This window comes from Ictidomys tridecemlineatus, unplaced genomic scaffold, assembly GCF_052094955.1.
Source record: "Ictidomys tridecemlineatus isolate mIctTri1 unplaced genomic scaffold, mIctTri1.hap1 Scaffold_202, whole genome shotgun sequence".
Classification (NCBI taxonomy): domain Eukaryota; kingdom Metazoa; phylum Chordata; class Mammalia; order Rodentia; family Sciuridae; genus Ictidomys; species Ictidomys tridecemlineatus.
In genome coordinates this window covers 88519-104057 of record NW_027521730.1, presented here as the reverse complement: position 1 = coordinate 104057, position 15539 = coordinate 88519, and the positions used below count along the sequence as shown (strand labels likewise).

The 15539-nt window shown below is 38.9% G+C and overlaps 1 pseudogene; it reads right to left on the bottom strand.

Moving 5' to 3' along the window:
- Positions 1 to 208: 208 nt before the first annotated feature.
- On the bottom strand, positions 209 to 2810 carry LOC120883651 (sodium/calcium exchanger 1 pseudogene; annotated as a pseudogene).
- Positions 2811 to 15539: the final 12729 nt, after the last annotated feature.

Sequence of the window (15539 nt, the reverse complement as noted above, 5' to 3'; positions counted from 1 at the left end):
ACAAAAATAAAAAAGATCTCAATGTCAAATTAAGATCTGTGTCTAGTACATATTGATAGGTGACACCCAAGCAAGTACTGGTACTTTTGACAGTTGTCTTCCATAATAATTATTCTGTTCCTTTAATGCCATTTGGTTTAATAATATGCATACTCTCACAGTCATGCACTCACTCACTCAACCATACACACAAATACATAAAAAGAACTTACACGATTTCATTGTTCTGGCATTCGAGCTCTCCACAAGTGTCCTCAAAGGCTCCCCTCCACCTCTGGCCCTCTCTTCGATGGTTTCATAGGGAATGATAACATTTCCTCGAGCTCCAGATGTTCTCAATACCTTCACCTCCATGATGCCAATGCTCTCATTCACAAGTCTCAGGTTCCTCAAAAGTAAAGATGCCAGCATGGTTGTCATCAAAACTGGTTACCGTGGCCACGGAGGGTGATCTAAGGCAAGCAAGAGTGGAGACTGATTGGTTTTCAGGATGCCATCTTTGGAAGCCTCAGAAGATACTTTGACATTGCTGAGGTGTGCAAGAAAAATTTTACCCTCCTCAAAGCTGTCATCATCGATGATGCCAACTCTGATTTCCTTCTGGGTCTCACCAGGTTTAAGACCACAGTTCCTTCAGTGAGTTCATAATCAGATCCAGCATTGGCCATGTCCCCTCTGTTTCCTGAAGTCAATGAACACAGAGTTGGTCAAATCCCCACTTCTGCAAATAATGGTAAGGACCACAGTACCACAGTTGTCCAGACACTGATATATCCCCTGTTCAAAGAAGACCTTGCTCACTGGGTCACTTTTGGCCACTTCCATGTTGACCTCATGCATGCTGACAGTCTTCCTTGCTTGGTCAGCTACATGCCTCTTTAAAATGTTGCCAGCTCGGTCATCAGGCAAGTAGCTTGAATGTGATAAAATGCTTGGCTTTTTTGCTGCTGACTTAGGATTTCGTATTTGGCTAATTCTATTAACTGCTCTATTTCGTTCTCTGGATGTTTCTGCTTCAGTTCCTTCAGAATCCTCGCCATTTCTCCCTTAGTTTATTCATCATTTTGGTCCCTCTCTCACTGACCTCCAGAACCAGAGCGCCATCTAAGAAATTGTCAACCTGAGAGCTGACTACTTTTCCATCCATTTCAATTTTCGTTTTGGAAGATGGCTGGTCCCCCTTGTGTTCAGTGATTATTCCCCTCTGCTTGCCAGCCTGATACTGCTTGTAGACATACTTGTAAAACAGAAGCCTCCTATCTGCTACCCAGGCAAACACAACACAGAAGGGAAAGAAGAAGAAAGTTATCAAAACGTCCCAGACCTCCACAACACCAGGAGAAATGACAAGTGTAGGCGAAGATGCTCCAGGCTGCCATCACAAAGAACACATGCAGATGCTGAATCTTCCTCATCTCTCCATCAGGGACCACCTAAACACAAAGTGCAACGATGATGAACATGCTGAAGGCAGCACTTCCCACGATGGTGCTGGGCCCCAGGTCTCCTGCAGTGAAATACAGTGTAAGTGTACTTCAAAATTTAAGATCATCAATAACTGAAAGCAGAACCTTGGGAGCAGAAAATCCCAGGGCCATTACAGTCAGGTTGAACATAGTCTCATTCCAGATCCTCATAGTCATCTTGGTGGTCTTTCCATTGTTTTTCTTTATGGTTATTTATTTTTCTTGGGATGTGATGACTTCCATAAAGGACACAAACTGGTCAACAATGATAGAGACTCCCAGAAACATGTTGACAATAGCCCCGAAATACCCTGTAGCTCTAGCAATCTTGTCTCTGAAAGAATAATCTTGGGGCTACCAAATAGGCAAAAATCACCCTTTTCTTGTGGTAATATGAGACAGTACACTTGCTGGTATCATTCTCTCCTCGTTCCATTTCGGTCTCAGGAGTTATATGGTCCATATGGGAAAATAAGAAAGCCATCAGAGCTAACATATGAAATCTCATTGGAATCATGGGTGAGAGGCTTAACCAAGGCATGTTGTACAGGGAGATGACCAACTGTCCTGACATATTGGTAAAAAGAAGATGGGGCAGGGAAGGTAGAAAAATAATCACATCATTAGACCCAAATCCAAAGCATGATTAATACCTTTACATAAATTTCTGTATGTTTGACCATCACAATATCTCTGGTGAATCATCATTAATCTGATTCCATCAGTGATTAGGCAATGTTTTGTGAAATTTACAGTTTGATCTCTCTTTTGTGAATTTTCTACTTGTAGTTCCATTCATTGAGCAAGACCTATGACTGACTTCCAGGAAATGAAAAGTTCAATTTTAAGCCTGGCCTTATTAAGCACACATTTATGCATACTAATGGACAACAAGAAAGAAAAACAAGACTTTTGAAGCATTAAAAATAACCTCCTTGTTGCTAAAGCAGATTTTTCTTTTAAATTTTGATTAGTACATTGTCTTCAAGGACATTTTTCATTGAGAAAACCACTTTATTAAGATTCATGCATTGAAACTGAGACTCTGAAAAACTCCTACCAACACAAGGCATGATGATGATGATCTTAAATTTTGAAGTACACTTACACTGTATTTCAAGAAATCACACCTTACGGCTCTAAACTTGGAAACAGATAAATCTCTACATTTGCCTGCAATCAAAGCTCAATGGTATTTGTTCTCAAGAGGAAAAAAAATTCCACTATAATGCAATATTTCCACACATTAAGTACAGGTTTTAAAAGCATGTTTTGATGAGAGCACATTTTCTCCTAATTTTTAGCAACCCAGAACTCCAGATATATTAGCAACTGGGCATCTGGTATTTCAAGAACACTCCTTTCTATTTGTATACATAGCCTGCTTCACAACCTGCAGGCTGACCCCAACAGAAAGGACAGATAACTGGGTCCAGGCCTAGTTGTCTGTAAGACCCTGGCAGGCTTTGAAATCTATATTACCAGCCATAAAATGTTCCTTCTCTGTGTCAGTGTCACACTTTCCATGGTCATTCCAAAACACACATTAGTTCTATAGTGGGCTCAAGAACAATGATTTCATCTAAATCAGCTTATTTGGCAAAGAAACAGAGACAAAGTGTGTGTGTGTGTGTGTGTGTGTGTGTGTGTGTGTGTGTGTGTAATATGAAGGGCTATAGGCAATTAGGGATAAGACAACAGAGTCATTGAGGAACACAGAGAATTGCAAGCAAAGTAGTGGACAGAATGACCACAGCCCTAAACTCAACCACCAACTCATGCAAAACTCAGCTCCGATCTCACATCACCTCAGCTTCCAGGACCTGGGGTTTAGGGGCTGGGGTAAAAGGGGTAGGGAATGGATGCTGAAGTCCAAGAAGGTCCACAACTCTCATCTGGACCTTTTCTTCTAGACCTAAGAATTTACCAGTGAATAAGAGAAAGTCTTGGTCTTCTAAGAGCTTATATTCTAATGGGGAGGAATAAATGAAATATAAGGTGGTAACTGGCTTCAGGGGAGGCCAGTTATGACATCCATAGCACATGGATAGGAAAAGCATCCTGAGTCAGAACATAGCCCTGTGGCCTGAAAAAGTTAAAAGAGGAGCTGGATGAGATGCTCCCATAGCTCCATGCTGCCTGAGAGCCACCCACGTTTGTCTATGTTTGTTGCTGATGGCTTGCACTGAAAACTGCTCCAAGGTCCCAGGAGAATCACCATGGTCAGCACATTCTGGAAGATCCTCAGAGATCCCACCATGGCCTCAAGCCCCTTGTAGCTCATCACTATTGGGAGATAACCTTCTTTTGTATTTCTCCCGTACTGAAGAAGACCAGGAGAGGGTAAAAGGCTGGCAAATGAAAGAAACACATTTACAAAGCATGCAAGAGTTCATGGTCAATGTGTGTCTGCTTGTTCAGCCATTACAGGGCTTGGGTGGATTATGAGATCCCTGCTTAAAACAAGATGACCTTCCACTGGCCTGCAAGAAAAATAGAGGAGATTTAGTTCCAACTCTCTTATGCATTCATTTACTCCATAATTTATGTGCGCTTAGTATGAAATTTAGAATGACTCACTAGGCTCTCTTCTAGACCTAAGAATTCATCAGTGAATAAAACAAAGTCTCTGTCTTCTCAGAGCTTACATTCTAAGGGGAGAAAACAAAGTAATAAATGAAATATCAGGTGGTAAAAAGTACTACAGTGTGGGAAGGGCAGAATCAATCTAAGGAAGACTGTGTGTGTGTGTGTCTGTGTGTGTGTGTGTGTGTGTGTGTGTGTGTGTGTGTGTGTGTGAATGCATACACACATACAGCAGCATGATTTTACAGTAGATGGTTAAGGAAGGCCTCTCTGATAAAGACAACATTTGAGCAAAGTCCTGAAGGAAGCAAATGGTCAACCTTATGGAAACTGCAGGAAGAGTATTACAACAAAGGACAAAGGTAATGGTGATGGTAATGGTGCTTGGCACATCCCAGAACCACAGAGAAACCAGTGTGGAGGAAGGGCTGTGCAGGAGTGGAAATGCAAAGGGAATGGATCATGGGGCCACCGAGTCCACTGAGGTACTGGCTTTGATGAGGAGAGAGACAGGAATCTCAGGGGGTTCTGATCATAAAGTAATATCTAGTTTTCCTTTCAGAACAGGCTCTCTCCTGGTTCAGTGGAGATATTGCAGGGGATGGGAGGAAACAAGGAGACCAGCTCATGCCTACTATATTGAGATCTGATTTCTAAACAATCCCAATGCCTAGCAGGTATTCAAAAATCAAAGAGCAGACAGCTAACATTTAAAAAGGGGTAGTTATCCTTTTAGTAGTCTTGCAACTTAAAATGGCTTGGAGACTGATAAGGATCAAAAAAAGGTAAAATATTTGCAACAAATAACAGTAGTGAACAGAGAGAGTAAACCCTGAAGAAAGATTCAAACCTGTGTCTGTCTCCAAGCCTGATATAATTAATCACTCCTTCAACTCACTGCCAAATTCATCATTCTATTTTTCAAATTTCAGCCAAAATAAACTTGCTAAGGATCAGATCTGACACTATGACTCTACTTAAAACTCTTTGTTGGCTCTCTTTTTCCTCATGCCCTGTGGTCAAACCCCTCAGTAGTAAGCTCAAGATCCTTAATGATCTAACCTCTGTACTCCTGAATGCAGAAATACTTTTGATTCCTAAATAAGGCACTTTTTTACCTGTTGGCCTTTGCAGACTATGTTCTTTCCTCTAAACATTTTTCTTCTTACAATCAAGGTTCAAAAAAGTATAACAAATCACAGTCAATTTCTTGAGAGACCGATATTGGGTTCTTTTCATAAATCTATTATAGATATCGTGCTAAATTATTTACATGTATCAGTTATAGCTAATATTTATAATAACAAGCATTTTTGTATCACACAACTTTTAGTGTTTGTATTTCCATTATGATCTTTGTAAACAGCACCTCCTGGAGTTGTGTAGTGGGCAATACACTAAGCCCTATCCAGTATATACTATTAGCTCATTTACAAAGTGGATTAACTGAGGTATAGACTAGTTAAGACCTTGTTGAAAATCATACAGATAGCAAACTTCTGAGTTAAGATTCACACCCTGTCTACTTCCATTAACTGTTCCATTAGGTCATCCCTGATAGTTGGTGAAGTAATGCTGGACAATTGTTGGATTTGGGCTTGAATTAGTCCATTGGAAAGCCTCTTGACTTCTAAGCAGATTAGAAGAACTCAGTTAGCAATAGTCTTGTGGAAGGTTTCCAACAGCCTGGCTTTTATCTTATGGATTAGAGACTCAAGCATCAATGACTGTGGTATGTAGCATGAGAGCTGGCATGTTCCTAGAGACAGCAGCCCTATGCTTCCTGCCCTTTAGCAACTGCCTGGCAACCTTTTCCTGCATGCACAGTCAGGGCACTCTCTTAGTTTGGCCATAAAAAGGCCCTACCCTCCATCTCTGCCCTAGCCCACATCTCACAATGTCTTCTTAGCCAAATGAGGACCAGATGTGTAAAAATGCATGGATCAGTAAAAATCCATTGTCATTATTGGGGAAAAAGGAGAGGGGCTTCTGAGGTTACTAAAAATCATCACAATTATATTCAAAAAGTGACAGCATCATAATTTGTGTAACCAGGGGACGGAAAACACTGATGTAAGTTATTGGCAATAAAACTGGGAAGAACTCTTTGGACTTTGGTTGCTTTCTTTATTTAATGAATTCCAAACCCAGAAGGTTGTGAGGATGTGGGAAAGGTGTTATCTAAAGGAGTTGCTTTTCTTCCTGTATTTCCTTTCTTCCATGGTCTTCCTTCCATTATAAGATTCCAGAAGTTCTATTTAACTCTCCTCAACTTCCCTGAGATATATATAAATATATATAAAAAATTTTACAAGAACATTAAGCAGGAAGATAAGAACAGAGGCCACAGGTATCTTGGTTTGTTCTCGGCTTTCTTATGTTCTTCCTTGATCTACTGAAGGCTGACACAAAAAGTAGGCTGATTTTTATGGTGTATTCAGATCAACTCTTATGTCTATGGCCAGGGATCACTTAGGAATATCTACTTCATCATCAAAATGAGTCTTAAGCCCATGAATATCAAGAACACCTGAATTATCTTCTACTTACTATTTATTTTAAGACAAAACAACTTTATCACTACAAATTACAAACTTTAATGGGTCTGACAAAAAAGAAGGTAAAGATATACTTGCCTGCCAGTAATCCAGCCACCTGTGCTGAAGGGAGAAATCAGTTACAAGGAAGAGAAACACATGCCTACAGACAGGTCTTTATCAAACTGCTTTGTAAAGGATAAGGAAGCAGCTAGGTTGCAAAGGGGCTTGAAGAGGAGTGAGGCAGCAGAGTGCCTACTCCCCACAGGAAACCGGGGCCAGTTTTAACTACCAAGGAGAACCTGACTCAGGAGAAAGGAATATGCTGCTGTCCTCACCAGCCCTCACAATGGATGGCCTAATCCCATTCTATTGATTGGCAGTGGGGTTATTCCAAGGAACTCCCTGACTCGCCTTCATCAGGACTTGGAATTCCCTTCTATGTAATTTTTGCTGACTGAAAGCCTCAGAGCTAAGCAATTAATCTATTTCTAAGGCAACATGGAAGCAAGTATAAATCTTTACCCATGACTGAAGCAAGTACTTCCCAGGGCTTCTAGACAAGGAGATGATGCCAGAGGATGAAGATATTTTTAATGTGACATGTGACCATCCCATCTAAGGTTCAAATACTCCTCTGGCTCCCAGCCTCAGTCTATAAGACCAGGGTCAGAATTCAGAAAGGAACTTAGTTTCCACAGTACTCTTTGCTACTACCTTTAAAACTTTTTCTTTTTCTTTCTCTCTCTGTCCTCTCCAGAGTTTCCTCTCAGCTGATTGATAAATTGGGACAAGTCATGTAAGGACTGGGCTATGGGAGGTCTTGTGAAGAATGAAGTCCTTCTGCCCAAACTGATGAAAGTGGAGTGAGGGTCCTGTCCTGGGTTAGAAATCCTGTCGCTAAATTGTTCAGCAAGGAGAGCAACTAGGGTAAGGACCAGGTAAAGTGACTAGAAAAAATATATATATAAAGAAAAGATACACTTAGGATTTAGGATAATGAAGAAGTTCTTGGAAACAGGTCATGTGATGAACCCGTTAGCCCTTTTCTCTATTTTATTTTTCTACATTGCACTTACTACTTTTATCTGCTGTGTACTTTATTCAGTAGTTCTACATTTTGTCTTTCTCCCTCTGACAGATGTAAACCCTGGAAGAGCAACATCTTTTTTTCCCTTTTTACCAATGCATTCCCAGTTCCTAGAGGAGAGCCTGGCACATAGAAAATGTACAGCACATGTTTACTGAATTAAAAAAAATAATTATCATAGGGACATGTGCTGATTCCCCAAATCTCTGATGCTGAATCATAATCTGGGACTTGGGCCTCAGCATTTGCATTGGAAAATACTCTCTGTGAAACTGATGAGCCCTAAAATGTGCAAAGTTCAACATCAGGTTGAAAAACCAATATCAGTGTAAGCTGAAGGAAAGGAAATAAATGTTTTAGGTTCACAGTAAAAAATCTCAGGCTGGAAAAATTGTCTCTAGCATAAAGAGATGACCTGGGGCCCTGACATCTTGCCCAGCATCTGGCCCTATATCAGCCCTGGCTCACTGATTGTATGGGCTCTGTTGAGAGAGTCCTGACCCTGGGGACATCCTCAAGGAAGCCTATCTTTCCCTCCTTTGAATAATTTAAAGAAATCTTGTGTAACACCAACCAAAATCATCTCCATTATAGAGTCCCTGTAAAAGAGAAAGAGAACCAAGATTTAAATTTTTATATTAACTCTGCAGACAAACATGGAAATATGGGCTCGCAGAGGAATACTGGAGCAGAGAGAGTCTTCCAATAGAAATTAAAGAAAGAAGGATTCAGAGAGAAGATGCACTGATAATCTTGGGTTCCATGTGAAGTCAGTCAGGATTGTCCTTAGAATTACTGCACCAGGGTCAGAGAGCAGGGTTTAAGGCCCTCACTTAGGGCCATTAATGGCAATAATGACTGAAATCACTGACTTGAGCATGTGCTTTGCATTCATGATTCCTGCTGACCTCTGTGACAATATTGCAAGGAGATCTGTATTATCATTCTCCTTTGATAAATTAGAAAAACAAAAAGTTCTTACACTAAGTTGTCAAAGGTCACACAGACTTAAATGACAGCTGGGATTTAAATGTAGGTACTTTGCATCACACCAAAAGGATTTCTGTTGTTTGTTTCCACTACATAGGGTAATAATGCTGTTCTTTGTGGACAAAGAGCTCTGCATTTAGATACTTAGTATAGAATGACCTCTCATACTGCTGCTGCCTCCCACCTGAATAAATGTGTTCAGACTGTATTAGTACATCCAGGGCTTTGTGTGTTTTCCATTCCTGTTTCTTGTCTCCTTCCTCAACCCCCAATTTATAAACACTCATATTCATCAAGTAATAAGGGAAAGATGATTCATTTGGGGGATCATCAGCTGAAGTCTGCAGTCTGAAATCATTCTGAAATCATTCCAGAATCATGTAAAAAACTTAAGGTTCTTCCACTTGCTCAGGAAGGAAAAAGGAGAAAGAAATTCTAGCATTGAAAAAGCAAAACTAATGAGGGGAATGGGATGGGAGCCATGGGAAATGATACAGAACAGTCATAACAAATCACTTAATACATCACTACTAACAAATCTATACTTTTTTTTCCAGAATCTTAATGCAACTCACAACTTTACTTACTTAAGTCAAGACTTTTTGTTTTAATTTTAAATTGGTCAGAAATCAAGAAAACTGCAAGAACAAAATGTCATTCATGGTTTCACCTGCTGAGATTTTCTGAGCCACTCATATGTGCTAGATGCTGTGAGGTGGCAAGGCAGGAGAGAGTCCACATACTGGGAGACACAATTGTTTAATTACTAGAGAGTCACAGGAGAAGGGAGACATCCCTGGCCTTCAAACAGTTGCATCATTCAACATTCAACTGAACTACCCAGTTCCCAGGTAAGTGTCTTGGGTCTTGGGTTACTAGAACCAGGATTCTAGAAACTTCAGATCCTTCAGTCTATGGCTCTATAACCAAGAGATTTCAAATATAAACTTGAAATCTTAGAGCAGGACCTTGGAACATCTCCTCTGGACTCTGAAATTTCCAGGGTCCTCTTGATATACAGTGATAACTATTTTAGGTAATAATCTGTTCATTATCATCCCTGAAGAGACAGAGCAATCTTTCTTTGATGTTTGATATTATAAGGAAAAGGAACAAGGTCATACGCATTCTTTTATATATAATGCATACAAAAATATCTCCTACCTTAAAATATGTTCTATGTTAGCTGCTGCCATTTATCCTTAAGGAAATTTTATATAGTGTGTACTCTCCATATTTCTAGGTTTGGAGTGAAGGACCCTTCTTGTACTCACCAAGAAGTTAGTGAGTGGCCTTAATGTACAAACACCTTCACAGACACTTCAGGAATTACAAAGATAATTGATAAAAGATCCCTGCATTAAGGAATTCCCAGTTTCTGTGTGAAAGCTACCATTAGTGACCATTAATACTAAAGAGAATAAGGAAAAATTTATAAAGGAGGAAATGAGAAGAATGACAAAGCTGAAAATGTTAGAGGACATTCTAGAGGGAAGAAATGATGTGAAAAAGGCACAGAGCAATGCTTCGCCAACTTTAGCTCCCTAGCAATCACCTGGGAACGCATTACAATGCAGACACCTGGGCCCTATCTTCTGATTTATAACAGGTGTAAAGAGGACCCCCAGATTTGTATTTCAACAAGCACCGGGGTATTTCTGAGAGAGTGGTCTTGGATCATCCCTTGAGAAGCACCGGTGTAAAGGGTAGAAGGGCATAAAGGAAAAAAGAGAAGCCAGGAGAGAGCAGAACTGGTGGAAACCAGCTGCCTGGCAAAAATATGTTCTGGGAGGCCCTAGAAGGAAGCTAATGCCTAAAAATAGAGGGCAGAGTTCCCTAGTATCCAGAAGAAAATAATGTGAAATAATGCCTCTCACAAACTGGAATTCTAGGCAGGACTGAAATATGAAAGGCCTGTGCATGTGTTCCTGGGAGTCAGGGGTTGGCTCTGAAGGAAAGGGGAGAAGGGACCCTAATTAGGAGTCCCATGGCCCACAAAGAGATTAAAGTACTGGGGTAATTATGAAGCACCTACTTTATGCATGTGGGTTACTTCTGCCTCCTCTGAGCTGACATAGAAAAGAATTTCCAAGACATTCTCTCATGTGAACCAAGACTCAGGATAAACAGAAGTCTTCAGAGACCTCTCCAGTTTTTTTTATGCAAGCCCTAAGTAGAGGCAGAAAACATGCAGAACTCCCAGACAGGAAGCCTTGGATGACAGGAAAGCTTCGCTCCTTAAATTACAGGCATTTTATGGGGTATCCCCTGCACCTCCTCGTCACTTCAACTGAAGAGTGAATCTGATCTATACAGTCACTCTTGCTTTCTAGTGTGCCTCTTGGAACTAGGAATGTTGAATTAGGAATTAAATTTCAAGCTGCATGATAGGAACATCCAGAATGACTTTTTTTTTTCATTTAAAATCTTTTTCAACAAGAAAAGCCACAGTGTTGTGAGCAGAGGCTGGTGAATTTCATGAGCTTTCCCACTGTCATGAAGTTTCAGCTTCCAGTAGATAGCTTTTCAGGAGATGGAAACCTATCAACTTGATGTTTGTGAGTCTTTCAGATTTTCCTGCATAGTCTCAACTCACAGTCCTTGAAAGAAAAAGATGCTCTTGAGAAGAGGAGAAGAGGAAGTAAAAATAATATAAAGGAAAAAAGTCAAGTAAATATGCTCACTTAATGGTGCCCCTTCATCAAAATTCTATGCTACAGTTTTCTAAACTTCCTGACAATATGCTCAATGGCTTGGCTGTAAATTCAGAAAAAAATCAGTTAATTTTAAAAAAGGGAAATCAGCTTAGAGGGGAATTTGTCAAATCTTATAATTTAGAAAGCACAAATGGATTTGCTTATATAGAAGTCTAGGCCCTTACTTTTGGAGATTCTCTTATTGGTCAGAGGTTGGATCTGAACACAGTGTGTGAGAGGTTTACATATGTAAATCAATGGAGGCTTTATTTTTTTATGTTCTCTATGTGGTTCTAAGGTTCAACCAGGGATGAACTTCAGTGAGTGAAAGGTGAACTAGCTAATTGATGGTAAAGACGCATGAAAAAGCCCTCTTCTATCCACTTAAGGATATTTTCTATTCTGCTGTTCCACTCAATATTAATATTTAACAGAATATAAAAATGAAGACTTTTTGGAAATTTAAAAGACCATAGGACCACAAAGAAGCAGAAATGAGTATTTTAATTCTCCTGACAGGGATTTAAAAACAGAATAAACAGATTGAAAATTATGATCGAGAAAGTCCTGTCCATGGCTGCAGGGCCTCTATCTGTCTTGTTGAACACTCTATCTCCAGCATCAAGCCCATTGTTTTTTACATGGTAGATGAATTAACAGAACAAATCCCACTTACCCTAAGGGGATTTGTCTGTGTAGAAAGGAGATGGCTTTTGCTTTCAGGGGGAAATAAACTCTCTGGTTCCTGTCCAGTGGAATTGCAACTTAATACCAACTAGCTCCTGGTAACTGCAGTGTGGGCCCTGGATAACAACTGACATAGTCCCCATATCCACACCCACAGTCCTGCCTGGCCACCTACTCTGTGATGACAGGCAGATTATCTGTTACATTGCAGGAGGATTAACTGTACAGAGATGGCAGTTAGACCCAGCCTCAGGCTAGAGCTTGTAAAATGACCCTTTTTCAGTTATCTCAGGAATTAATTTTAAAGCTTTTATTTGTTCCAATTTGTTTATTTGTTCATAAACAAGTCAAAGAATCTCTTATTTCATCTATTAAGAGAGAGTCATTAATCATGCATTTTATGTTTTATGCTTGAATTGTTAAAAATATTTCCAAGACTCAAGAAAACTGAACTTTCTGATAATGTTTAAAGTCAGTCACCAAATAACTCATTAAAGTTTGATGGGAAAGAGAAAAATAAATTTCTCTTAATTAAATAAATAAAATTCATTTCTTCTTGTGTTCATTTAACAAATATTTATGAGGACCTGCTCTTTGCTCTGCGTTGTCCTCCCAGACACTAGAAAGACAAAGAAAAAAAAAAACACCAGTGCAGTTGCTATTTCTTTGGGACTTACATTCTAGAGGAAAAACAATAGGCAGTAAGCAAAATGAACAAATTAGCACATTAGAAGTTTCCATATGTAAATTTGACTATGAAAACAATCAAGCAAAGAAAATGGAACACAGAGTTTTGAGAATAAGTACTAGTTGAGGTGGTCAGTTTTGCAGAGACTTGAATATAGTTAAGATTTTCTATTAACAGTGCCATTATTATTAATTTTTGAGGTCCAAACAGAATAAATGATAAAGCATACGTTTGTTTGAGATTCTTTTGAAATTTTCACCTTAATGTCACTGGACTTTTATTAGTGTTATAATAGGGGCTTGGACAGGAATTTCACCTCTGGGTTCAGGAACACATATTATATCAATCTAATGGTTATCCCAAAAAAAGCAGACTGGGCCCCAAATAAATAATGCACATAAAAAATGAATCCATTCAAAGGCACACCCCTTTGATTTTATTTAAAGAGTAGCCTCTTATTAATACCTGAATGGCCAATTTTTCAAAAATGAACTCTAATTAGTGGAACTCTTACTCCAAAGTCAATGGCACTGCTGAAAAGTCAGAGAATCTCATGTGTATAGTCTAATGATGGTTCAATGCCTTTTTTTTTCCCCAGAATTCTGCCACCCGTCCTTTCCTTCTCTATTCTTATCTGAAATTCCACAATAAACACACACAAGACTGATGGTTCATCTACAATTCAGACACATACTCTTACACAAATACATTGCCATTCATATTCATGATGTTTAACTTGGCTGCCTATTTAATTACTGAAAATGGCCATATCAAAATTCGCATGTGTGCATGGAAATAAAAGCTGACCACTTACATTTTAAAATTTTATTCAATATCATTTTTTATTTCTAGGTTTTTATATACTTAGTTGCAAGTCTACTTTAAGGTTAAATACGATTTTGACCTAATATTGCTCTTTTGGAAAATGAATGATATTAGATTTGAAGCCTAAAAGATATGAATTATGTATCCTATGAATCTTAAGAGAGATTTTTAACTTTTTATCAAAAGTCAAGTTCTGATTAAAAATTGAGGAAAGGTAGAACTTGGATGGAAAATTATTTAAGACCTCAAAATGCCTACATAACTCATAACATTGAGGTAGATGCTATGATTATCCTAACTTCATTAAGTTCTATGGAAGCAAGGACTTGGCCTATTCACTCTGTACTCCACACCTAGTATAGTGCCTAGCACACAGAAGTTGATCAAGCAAAGTGATTAAAGGACCCAAAGAAACTTTCAGACACAATTAAAAGTTTAAAAAACCCAGAAAAGTATCCCAGGCTGTGCATTGGCAAAGTGTGGCTGAACCAAGACCTCAGTACCAACATGCAGAGTAGAATCAACTCTAAGACACCCTTAACACCAAAATGCAATGAGTAACCTCAGCTTAGCAAGCACCAAGTGTGCAGGAGACAGTGGCTGGATCAACTGACACCAGTGACCAGACAGCTGTCAGGTCTATGGTGAGCTGGGATTCTTTTCATAGTTTTAACTAATTTGTGCTTGGTCATAAATTTTAATTCAATTCCAAAATCCCAAAGACAATTCTTCACAGAACTAGAAAAAGCAACCATGAAATTCATGTGGAAAAATAAGAGATGCAGAATAGCCAAAGCAATACTAAGCAAGAAGAGAGAAGTAAGACATATCATAATAGTATAGCTTAAACTGTACTACAGAGACATCATAACAAAAACAGCATTTTATCGTCATCAAAATAACACAGAGACCAATGAATGGTACAGAATAGAAGACAAAGAAAACTCACAAAAATACAGTTATCTCAAACTAGACCAAGACGCCAAAAAAATACATTTAAGAAAAAAAAAAGCCTATTCAACAAATGGTAAATGGTGCAGGGAAAATTGGAAAGCCACATAAAATAAAAAGAAAGTAAAGCCCTCTCTCTCACTCTGCACAAAACTCAATTGAATATAGATCAAAGCTTAGGCACTAGAACAGAGATCCTGAGCCAAATAGAAGAAAAAGTAGGCCCAAATCTTCACTATGTCATCCTAAGATCTGACTTCCTTAAGGAGACTCCTACATTCCAAGAAGTAATTTTAGAATCAATAAACAGGATAGATTCAAATTAAAAAGCTTCTTCTCAGCAAAGGAAACAATCAATAGTGTGAAAAGAGAGCCTACAAAATGGGAGAAAATCTTCACCACATGCACCTCAGAGCATTATTCTCCAGGATATATGCAGAACTCAAAAAACATAACACCAAAAAAACACATAACCAAATCAATAAATGGTCTAAGGAACTAACAGACGCTTCACAGAAGAAGCAAAAAATACATGAAAAAATGTTCAACATTTAGCCATTAGTAGAAAGCAAATCAAAACTTCTCCAAGATTTCATCCCACCCCAGTCACAAACATGGTTATCAAGAATACAATCATCAAGTAACAATAAATGTTGGGGAGGATGTGGGGAAAAGGGCGCATGCACACATTGCTTGTGTGACTGCAAATTGAGGCAACCATTATGGAAAACAGTATGGAGATTCCTCAGAAAACGTGGACTGGAACCAACATCTGACAGAGCTATCCCTTTCCTCATTTTATAACCAAACGACTTAAAACCAGTATATTACAATGACACAGTCACATTATGTTTACAGCAGCTCAACTCATAATAGCTAAACTATGGAACTAACCTAGGTGCCTTTCAACAGATAAATGAATAAAAAATGTGATGTGTATGAGTATAGATATACATATGTGTGTACGTGTATGTATACACACACACACAATGCACACACACAAAACACACACATACACACACA